The 9,610-nt window shown below is 47.8% G+C and overlaps 1 protein-coding gene across 2 annotated transcripts in view; it reads left to right on the forward strand.

The window, feature by feature from the left end:
• The first annotated feature begins 3,097 nt into the window (after window positions 1-3,097).
• SOCS6 (suppressor of cytokine signaling 6) overlaps window positions 3,098-9,610 on the forward strand; it is a 37,361-nt gene continuing 30,848 nt past the window's right edge. For both annotated transcript variants that reach the window (XM_017527525.2, XM_017527526.2), the window contains exon 1: window positions 3,098-3,297. The gene's annotated coding sequence lies outside the window, so the exon portion shown is untranslated. The remainder of the gene's footprint in view (window positions 3,298-9,610) is intronic.

Consider the following 9,610-nt stretch of genomic DNA (forward strand, 5'->3'; position numbering starts at 1 on the left):
GTAGAGACGGGGTTTCACCATGTTGACCAGGATGGTCTCGATCTCTTGACCTCGTGATCCACCTGCCTCGGCCTCCCAAAGTGCTGGGATTACAGGCTTGAGCCACCGCGCCCGGCCACTCTTTCATTTTGAGCGAGTTTCACACTGTTGCTCAGACTGGAATGCAGTGGCTCGCTGCAATCTTTGCCTCCTGGGCTGAAGCAATTCTCCAGTCTCAGCCTCCTAAACAACTGGAACTACAGGCATGTACCATCATGCCCAGCTAATTGTTGTATTTTTAGTAGAGACAGGGTTTTGTCACGTTGCCCACGTGAGTCTCAAACTCCTGGGCTCAAGCAATCCATCGGCTTTGGCCTCCCAAAGTACTGGGATTATGGGTGTGAGCCACTGCGCCCAGCCTAATTCTTTTTGTAAGACAGAGTCTCGCTCTGTTGCCCAGACTGGAGTGTGGTGACGTGTTCATAGCTCACTGCAACCTGGAACTCCTGGGCTTAACAGATCCCCCCGCCTCCATGCCACCACGCCCTGCTAATACATTAATTTTTTGTAGAGACAACATCTGGACATGGTGCTCAGACTGGTCTCGAATCCCTGACCTCAAGTGAACCTCCCACCTTGGCATCCCGAAGTGCTGGGATTACAGGTGTGAGCCTCCCTATCTGGCCTGGGGAAGAGTTTAAGTAGGTGAGTTATGGGAATATATTTTAGCTGTGCTGGGTGTTGGTAGGGCAAAGATAAGATTTCTTCCAAAAACAGAGTGAGTGCTGATGGGAAAAAGGGTTCAAGACAGCCAAGAAGATAACACGTTTATGGCCAAAAAGTGTCTGAAATTCAGCCAAGCACGGCGATTTTAATAGTATATCTAGACTAATATCTCTACACTGAAGTTGTTGCTATATTATTAATATTGTAATCACTATTTAGTGGTAAAGGGCTTATATTCTGGAATCGCAGAGGTCTAAGCCTAAATTCCAGCTCTGCCTTGTTGTAGCTGTGACTTGGGCAGAGTGAATTTCTGCCCTCACACTGTACATCTCAGTTTCCTCATCTGTAAGGCAGGGATGATGTTAATACTGACCTTACCGGATTGATATGAAAATTAAAGGACATAATATATTCAAAAGAACTGAAGGCAAGGCTTGACTCATTAGGCCCCTAGTGGTTTTTGTGCATTATTTCATGAAATCTTACAACTATTTGGCATAATTTGTATCAAGTCCCTTCACTTCCCCTTTACAAAAGTAGAAACTGAGGTTACAACTGAGAAACTTGTTTGAGGTCACACAGCTGTCTGACCTGTCAAAGCTGTGCCTCTGGTCCAGCTCTGCCAGACTCAGAATCCCCGGGTCTTAACCATACATTCAAGTGTCTCCTGGAAGAGTCAACTCTTCCCCACCCTTCACAGCCCCATTGCTATGAAAAAGGCTCACTAACCCCCTGCTGCACAGCTCCTGCTGGTTGTCTGTTTTAGAAAAATAAGGAGACACTGGCATCCCAAGGCAGTAGGATTGAAAAGTTTGCTTCTTTTCTTTTTGAGATGGAGTCTCGCTCTGTCACCCAGGCTGGAGTGCAATGGCACTATCTCTGCTCACTGCAACCTCCATTTCCTGGGTTCAAGCAATTCTCCTAACTCAGCCTCCCAAGTAGCCGGGATTAGAGGCACCTGCCACCATAACCGGCTAATTTTTGTATTTTTAGTAGAGATGGGGGTTTCACTGTGTTGGCCAGGCTAGTCTCGAACTCCTGACTTCATGATCCACCTGCCTTGGACTCCTAAAGTGCTGGGATTACAGGCGCAAGTCACCGATAATTAGTTTGTTGTGTTTCCTACTAACCTCTGCCAATTCTATTTCAACCTCCATTCTCCAATCATTGTAATTAGGTATTTCAGAATTGTGTTGCATTTCAATCACAGTAACAATAATGGTAGCATTTTATTAATAAATCAAGTAAAAACTGAAAATGACAATGATAGTGTATGACACACAACAAATGACATCAACTTTGCATCACCTAAAGTTCCAACTTTTCTGTTATGAATCTGGATTTCTTGTGGAGTATTGTATATTGAACATAGGAAATAAGATTACTGTACGTGAACATTTTGTAACTAACAACTTTCTCGAGATATAATTCAGGTAAAAACTCACACCTGCACAACTATTTTTTTCTAGCCTTTTTTTTCTCTGTACTTTCAGTTTTCTTTTTAAACGGTCCATACTATTCAAGAAACAACTTTTAAAGTCCACAACAATTCTTTAAGTTAGATTTTAATGATACTTATCTGCCCCCAAGCTCTATTGAAATAATAATGACATTCATTTTTAATCACTTTTCATCATAAGAGAAACACAAATTTTCCTATTGATTTCCTATGGACAAAAATCAAGTTTTCGTGGTACTTTTACATTAGTAGCATGTTCAGCCAGTTTCCAAAGACATTAGTCAAGTCCCCAACATGCAACTTGCATATTACACTACCTTGGAATTCGGCGGCACAAACATCAGTGAACTATTACTTGTACAAAACCTCTCTGAAAACAACTAAAAGGAAAAGTAGATGGCTCGAAACAAGGAATGTTTGTTTTTTTTAAGAGCAATTTTTCACGATTCAGTAGAGGTGTGGGGAGAGCCTCCCCACTTGTGGCTCTGCACGGCGTGCGCGCGCGGCAGTCCTGGGGTCTCCTCCCCGCGGGGACAAGGCCGGGGTCCCTGCGCGAGCCCAGCGGACCTGACCAGTGTGGGGGTCCCGCTGCCGGTCGCAGGGGCACAGGGACCGCGTCCGCCAAATTCACGGGGCCTGTGGGCGGGGGGGGGGTAAGGAGACTTTCCTTTCCACGTTAGCCAGGGCCACCCCAGCCGGAGGGAAGTCACCTGGGACCCTGGGGGCTGGAGGAGCAGCGGCCTGCAGCCACCGGCGGAGGGGAACGGGAGGACGCGGGGGTGGGAAGATCCGGGCTCCACGCCCCGCCCGCCCCACGACCCTGGCCCGGCGCTCCTCCCCTCGGAACCCCCCACCCAGTGCCCGGCCCCCGCCCCGCCCCGCCCCGCGCGGCCCCCAGTCCTAGCCCCGCGCGCCCCGACGCCCCGCCTGCGCCGCGGGCCCGAGTAGTGGGCGCGGGGCGGCCCGCTCGGCTCCTCCGCACCCGCTCCCCGCTCGGGCCGAGGCGCCGCGGCCGCGCGCCCCTCCTGGAGGAGGAGGAGGAAGGAGGCGGGAGGAGGAGTTGCCGAGAAGAGAAGGCGAGCGCGGCAGTCGCGCCGGCGCTGGGCGAGGAAGCCGAGCCGGGCCGCCTCCGGGTGAGCGTTCGGGGAGCCCGGGCGGGAGGCTGGGACCGGGCTTCGCCGTCCGCCTCCGGCTCGTCCGCAGCCCGGGGCACTGGCCGCCGGGCTGGTTTCCGCCTCGGGGCTCAGGGGGCGGATCCGGCGCGGGCCGGGCCGGGGAGGCCGCCGGGCGCCAGGCTGCAGCAGCGGGTCTGGGTCAGCGCGAGGGCCTGCGCCGCCTCGGCGGGTGCGCGGGTGGGGGCCGGGGCCGGGGAGCCGGGGCCGGGAGCGGGGACGCGGGAACCGGGAAGCCGGGGCCGGGGCGCGGCGGCCCCTGAAGGGCTGAGGCCTGCGCGGCCGCGGGCGGCTCTTCCCGACCTCTCGGCCTCTTCGGCCGCGCCGCGCCGGCCCGGGCCGCCGCCTTTGTTGCCCGCAGCTTGCCGGGGAGAGGCCGGGGCTTGGCGAGGCCTGGGCGGCGGCGCGGGCCCTGCGCGGCTCAGTGCCCCGGCCGGGTCCCTGCTCCGACCTCCGCGGGCTGGGGGTCGGGGCGCGGCGAGGCCGCAGGCGCTAGGGCGGGCCCGGGGCGCGGTGCTGGGACTCGGGGACGCCCCCGCCCCACCGCGAGGTCGCGCGGGCGCTGGCGGAGGGGCAGGCCGGGGCTGCTCTATCGCCGAAGGTGCCGCCGGCCGGCCGCGCACTCACCCGGGTGTGGGGAAGGGACGATTGTGGAATTTAAAGCGCTCCTGGGACCGACGCGGGCCTGAATTTTCCGTTTGCTTCTGGAGTTGGCAACTTCAGGTACACCCTTGTGGCTCACGGAGCAGAATTATGGAAGTTTCTTAGAGGCAGATCCTGGCACAAAACTTGGGATGTGTGGTTGGAATGTGAAATTGGGGTTCCTATCCCCAGTGTTTGGAATGGAGGGCCAGGTGGGAATATGTGGCAGAACTCAGTCTTCTGGTAGCAAAATAATGTTGAATTCATTTCAACAAATGTTTCTGCAACATTTGCCCGGTTAAGGCAACACGCACTGTGCATGAGGACAGAGAACACACTAATGATAGAAATAACGTGAATTACACATGCTGAAAGTCTCCCAGAGACGTTTTAAATTTATTGTGTTCCTTGGGGTAAAGATATATTAGTAATCAGACAAAGGTAAATGGTCTACTTCTAGTTAAAACATCTGACGTCTTCTCAACCACAGAAGATAGCAGTTTATCTTGACTTTTTTTTTTTTTTTAACCACAGCATTAAATCCATTTAGCTTACTTGAATGAATGAATCTTAGTGGAGTAGTTAATGCTGTGGACAGTCAGACTTACTTAAAAACAGGAATGGCATTGCTCATCAGCTTTCACAAAACCCGGAAAAAAGTCTGTAATGCTTTCCCGTGGGCTAATTTCTCCTCCTACTCCTAGTGGGTTTTGTGCACTCGTGGATATGGTAAGGTCTAGGATCCATTCCGTTGTAAACTAAATAGGTGGCCTTGACCCTTTGGTTCCAACACCGTCCCTAAGCCTGCCTTGGTGCTTTGGAGGAAACTGGTTTGTGGACTGTGGACTGGATTCCTAGAAGAGCTTCTACCTGGAGTGTGGCCAGGGCTTTCCCCATGTGCCTGGGTAAGGATCAGCCAGGTATTCACCTGAATCTATACTTTTTTAGAATTCCATTCAGCGTCTCTTTTGGAACACTTTCTCTTACCTTTATCATTTATCTTTTAAATTACCCTCTAAATTGGTAGTCTTACTCCTTGCTCATTTCTCCTTCCTCCTCCCACCAAAGAGCACACCCTAGGGCATCCCCTGACCTCCTGTCTTGGCAGGAGGGCCCCTCTCCCCCAGAGAAGGGATTTGAGTGCCATTGACTGGGCGTTGGCTGGAAAATGGTGCTGTACTGACTGAGTTTCTATTCATTTTGCATTCCAGTGTTTTTCTTCATTCTTGTATTAGAACTGGAAAAGGTATTCTTTTTAATGCCCCCCCCCCACCTTTTTTTTGGGAAACAGCAAGTATCTTCTTTTTTGTTTTTCCTCTGTCACCCAGAGTGAAGTACAGTGGTGCAGTCATGTCTCACTGCAGCCTTGAACTCCCGGGCTCAAGTGATCCACCTCCCTCAGCCTCCTGAGTAACTGGGACTGTAGGCATATGCCACGAATTGATTGTCTTTTGTAGAAGTGGGGTCTTGTTTTGTTGCCGAGGCTGGTTTCAAACTGCAGGCCTAAAGATCCTCTCACCTCAGCCTCCCAAAAGCCCTGGGATTTCAGGCATGAACCACCTTGCTAGTTTTCTCCATTGTGGCCAGTTTTCAGGAAACTTTTGGGTTGTTGATCATGTCTTTTATTTTGCTTATAGAGGTGTGATCTTATTTAAAAGTCCAAACATATAGCTCGTCCCCAATTTTGGATTTTCTGACTTTTTGGTGGAGCACAAATGATACACATTCAGTATGCACCTCGACTTGTATCCATATAAACCCACTGAGTTTTGACTTTTAAGGTATTTTCAGTTTATCATGGGCTTTCTGGGATGAGCGTCTGCCGTTTGCAAATCTGTGGCGATAATTGTTATTCTCTTAAAAATATGCACTCATGAGAAAGGATATTACATACATAAATGCATATGCATTTGGAAGTATTAGGTCAGATGCCTCATTTATAATCCAGTATAGCTGATGGATGTGTATACATTCTGTTTTAATGCTTAATAAAGTTAGATAAAGAAATGAACTAAAAAGATCTCCTTTTGCTGTTTTCTGTTTATTTCATCTTTTGTAGGAAGTTAGGATTGTCTATTTCAGTCCTCTGCCCTCATCCCTGACCTCTTCCAGTTCTGGAAATTATATTTACATCTGTGGTGCCGAAGTGCTTTTGTAAAATTACTCGTTTTACAAGGGAGAAATTCCTAATACTGGTGTATGTCATAAAAAGGAGAAACTTTCTTTTTTTTTTTTTTTTTTTTGAGACGGAGTTTCACCCATGTTACCCAAGCTGGAGTGCAATGGCGCGATCTCGGCTCACCGCAACCTCCGCCTCCTGGGTTCAGGCAATTCTCCTGCCTCAGCCTCCTGAGTAGCTGGGATTACAGGCACGCACCACCATGCCCAGCTAATTTTTTGTATTTTTAGTAGAGACGGGGTTTCACCATGTTGACCAGGATGGTCTCGATCTCTTGACCTAGTGATCCACCTGCCTCGGCCTCCCAAAGTGCTGGGATTACAGGCTTGAGCCACCGCGCCCGGCCCTAGGAGAAACTTTCTTATATGGCCAGATTGATAGAAATAATTGTTCAGATATTAAAAGAGAAACAATGTAAGAGATGTTTAGTGTTGTTTTAAAGTGAAATTATCATTAATGTTTTTATGGATAATTTATTACACTGTTCGGCATGTTGGTTTAGCTAATAAGTCGTGATGGCTTTAGGCCTGAGGACACCATTACTTATACTGATTTCAGGTCTTTACTAACCCATACAAACAATAAATTTTACTTAGTTGGGGCAGTTGTTTTTAGGTGGCTGTTGGTCTTGGTGTTTCAAGAACAGACATATTTAGATAAAGTCACGTGAGATTTCAGTTCCCACCTTGCACACTCTGGATGTGTTGGAGCATCCATTTACCATCCCTGTGAACTTGAACACGTTCTGTATGCCCTCTGAGTCTTATTCCTCATGTGGGGATAATAATTTATCTCACAAAGTTACAATGAATATGTATTTATGGTAAAATCTAAACTTTTTTTTTTTTGAAATGGGGTTCTTGCTCTGTTGCCAGGCTGGAGTGCAGTGGCGTGATCAGAAATCACTGCAGCCTCGTCCTCCCAGGCGCAAACAATCCTGTCACCTCAGCTTCCCTCCACTAGTAGCTGGGACCACAAGTGCATGCCACCAGGCCCAGCTGATTTTTTTGTTTTTTGTAGAGCTGGAGTCTCCTTATGTTGCCCAGGTTGGTCTTGAAATCATGGGCTCAAGTGATCCTCCCACCTTTGCCTCCCAAAGTGTTGAGATTGCAGGCATGGGTTCCTGTGCCCAGCCAAAAATCCAAACTCTTTACCATCAACTGTAACATTTCTGCCTAGTTCTGAAATGTGTTTTCATCTCTCCCTAGTTCTCATCTTGAACAATCTTCCCTGCCTTACCAGGGTTCTGCCCTAGCCTTTCTGTTCCTCAACAATCTGAGCTGCTTCCTGCACCCCCACTTTTGACACAGTAGTTCTATTTGACTGCAATGTCCTTCGATGGGTTCTGTGGTTGGTTAATTCTCAGATCTTAATGCCAGTGTCACCACCCAGAGACTTCATGGACTACCTTATGGTTCCTTTAGTAATCCCAAGTCATTAACTTGTATGGTTCCTTCATAACCTCTATTATTTTCTGTAATTATTTTGTTTACTTGTTTCTGCTGTTTCCCCCCCCCCCCCCCCCCAAAATAAGTTCTGTGAGGGCACAATGCCAATGGTGGTCCTTCTTTTCTGTGTCCCTGACACATCCCAGGGGCCTGGCCACTGAGTAGGAGGGGTGTGGCTATACAGAAAATACTTGGAGTGTTCATGTTGTCATCTCTACCTTAAAGGCAACGACATGCTGTCTGCGTGTTAGAAAGTTGTTGGTGTTTCGTGGTGTTTGTCCTTTTTTGAACTGGTCTGCTTGCTTAGCTGAGTAAATCATAGCACTAATAAAACCAAAGTCCTTATAATTACATGGCCCCAACAACCCCACAGAGAGAGGACTGTCACTGCCTGTAGAGCCATAATGTGTGTCTGAGTGACTCCAGGACCAGATTGACTTGCAGTGTAGATGCCCAGATCTCCTCCTTCTGGAAGTATAGTCATGTGTAGTGTGTAGAAAGTCACCATCCCAAAACACATTTCCCTTGGTCATGTGGCTTAGTAAAGTGAAATCTCACTTATCTGAAACCTCCCGGTATCCTCAGATTTCTGGTGTAGAATTAAAGCCAGAAGGAAAAACTTCTCGGAAATTAGAAAAGCCAGAGACTAGGCTGGGCGCGGTGGCTCACGCCTGTAATCCCAACATTTTGGAAGCCCAAGGCAGGCGGATTACCTGAGGTCAGGAGATCGAGACCAGCTTGACCAATATGATGAAACCCCACCTGTACTGAAAATAAAAAAATTAGCTGGGAGTGGTAGCATGTGCTTGTAGTCCCAGCTACCTGGGAGGCTGAGACAGGAGAATTGCTTGAACTGAGGAGGTAGAGGTTGCAGTGAGCCGAGATTGCACAGCACCCCAGGCTGGGCGACAGAGCACCCCAGGCTGGGTGACAGAGCGAGACTCTGTCTCAAAAAAAAAAAAAAGAAAGAAAGAAAAGTTAGAGACTTAGAAGCCCTTGATGGTAACTGAGGAAGGCAGTCTCTCAAGGGGATGCAGATCTAGGTTTGAATTTCAGCACTTCAATTTTATGGAGTAGATTTAAAAAAAAATTTTTAAAGTTTTTGTTGCTTTACATATAAAGTAATAATGCTGTTTCTCTCGGAGCTGGTGTGAAAATAGAATGATCATGCATGTGAGTGCGTTAATTCAGTGCCTGAAATATAACAAGTGCTAATACTTTCTAGTATTCTGCTCCTTAATCTGACTGCTTTTGACTAGTCAGATTAATTTTAAAATAATACTAATAATTCCTACTTATTGCTATTAATTTAAAACATTATATTATTACTATTAATTTAAAATATCTGACGAGTCAAAAGTGGTATTCTCTGATTAATCAGCCACATCTTTGTTAGACATGAGTGTTTTTGTTAAGGAAGCCTAATGTGGGAAAAGGGTTTGAGACCAAAGGAGTAAGAGAAATGGGAATGAAAGCAGTAAGCTAGAGGGCGTCTTCAGAAGTATTATTAGTGCAAGCTGCTAGAATGGTAAGGAGGACAGGTGGCTGCAGTGTTAGCAGCAGTGGCCTGACTTGGCTGTGGGGTCACTGCAGTTCATTGATGGGAGACCGAGCCTTCTGCTCTGATTACGTTTGTTCTGATACTGTTTTATCACTCCTAACAGCAACACACTAAAATAGTTTCTTAAAATTGTTAAAAGGCCATCCCATTTGGAGATTGGGGAGTGATGATGATCTTATTTTCTGTAGTATCGGACTCTCAAGTATAGAGAAAAAGAAGGAAGACAAGCTACATCTGAAGCCCTGGGAGGCAGGCAGTGATCTGAACATCAGTAAGTCCTAATGGTGTCATTAATGCTTCCCTGAAATATTCCAACAGATACATTGGTCATCTGGAGAGGCACCCATTTATATATAGCAGTTTGTGACAGTGTGAGATTATACTTAGTATACACACTTGTGCTTAAAATACCGTTTTGAAGACAAGAATGTATGGCTCCTATTA

The sequence above is a fragment of the Cebus imitator genome, unplaced genomic scaffold, assembly GCF_001604975.1.
Source record: "Cebus imitator isolate Cc_AM_T3 unplaced genomic scaffold, Cebus_imitator-1.0 Scaffold49, whole genome shotgun sequence".
NCBI classification, from domain to species: Eukaryota; Metazoa; Chordata; class Mammalia; order Primates; family Cebidae; genus Cebus; species Cebus imitator.